Genomic DNA, 1659 nt, shown 5'->3' on the forward strand with positions numbered 1-1659 from the left:
ATTATTTCTACTTGTGGCTTGTTCTCGAGACAAATGTAAAGTGTTTACACCAANGTTGTGACACACCCAAATTTGGTAGATACACGAGCATATGGCCAAAGTTCGTTCAAAAAACTATCTCAAGTATATCATATAATCTTTTTCAATGTATTCTAGTAATTGAATCCCGTCCAAGTGCTCTGTGAAGTGCATATTGCAGGGACAGCCAGTTACACCACGGATCCTGGTGACAAGTTGAGACTCCGCTGCATGCCAATTGCGACGCTACAAACCGATGTGACAAACGTGTGACGATTGGACCAAGACACCCTTCGGTGTATGCAAATGAACTTGTTTCGTCGAAATCAAGCTACAGTAGCACCACATCAATAAAATTCCGTTAACTTCTGCTGAGACTTACATTAAGCAGTAACAACTGCAGCCTTTTCTCCCTACAAGCAAAGAAAATGTGTTGTATTTATTGTGCTACGGAGCCAGACACTGAAAACGGTCCAACTCCCCCCACGTGATAGTACTTCCAATGGCTGCGAGGAGCGAACCGCGCAAGTGGTTCGGCGACGAGCAGCCAATAAAAGATCACAAACTTACTCTGAAGAAATTTCATTTCATTTTTATGTCATTGCCGGCTTTGCGCCCGTAGGAGTCAGTACTCAGCACTATAAGATTTTTTATTCTTATCTTGCATGAAATACAAGCAAGGTTTTTGTTGACATTGGAACAATGTCAAACTCTAGTTGGTAAAGGGATGTTTTGGAAAGTCCGGCCGGGACCGGCTGGCCCGTTCATTACGAGTCATTGTCATGTCCGGCTACTATGTTTGGTACGTGACACAGTGACTGATATATGTGCGCCGAAAGCCTCCAACAATTGATTACCGCAATCCGCAACTTCATCTCCACGAAGCACAAATTCACCTTGCGCGAATGGCAGAGGCTAGCGGGCTGGATAAATTGGAGTTTCAACGTATTCCCCTTACTCAGACCTGCACTAAACAACTTTTATGCGAAAATAGGTGGTAAATCTGCCCCAAACCAATTCATCCGAATCAACAACGCCGTCCGCGCTGACCTCGCCTGGGCCGCAGACCACCTGGAGCGTGACAGCGGTGTCAAGCTCATCCATCAAATTTACTGGGATGCGAATGCTGCAGACTTAACGATTTTCTGTGATGCCTGCCTTGAAGGTATGGGTTTCTGGTTACCTGACGACCGTGTCGGTTTCTACTCACCCACCCCTGATGGCACGACCGACGAGCACATATTCTTCTTCGAAGCGTTATGTGTCCTATCTGCCATTCACCATGTCACCGATATCCTCCGAGTCCCCCCAGCCACCAAAGTCCTCATCTACACTGATAACGACAATACAGTCGCCATTTTCAATAGGCTCAGATGCCTCCCCCATTACAACACAATCCTCATCGATGCCGCCGACACATGTATCAATTACAACTTACAACTCAGAGTCCTCCACATCGCCGGAGAGCTGAACTGTGTCGCCGATGCCATCTCGAGGAACAACTTTAATGTCGCACGTCAGTACGTCCCTGACCTTATCATTTCACCTTTCATACCCCCTCGATTGCCGCTGGGGGCTCCAAAAAAATGATCCCTACAACTGTGCGTGCCAGGCAACCTAGGACCCCGGTCAATAGCAGAA

Source organism: Laccaria bicolor, genomic scaffold (genome assembly GCF_000143565.1).
Source record: "Laccaria bicolor S238N-H82 LACBIscaffold_310 genomic scaffold, whole genome shotgun sequence".
In the NCBI taxonomy this organism is placed as follows: domain Eukaryota; kingdom Fungi; phylum Basidiomycota; class Agaricomycetes; order Agaricales; family Hydnangiaceae; genus Laccaria; species Laccaria bicolor.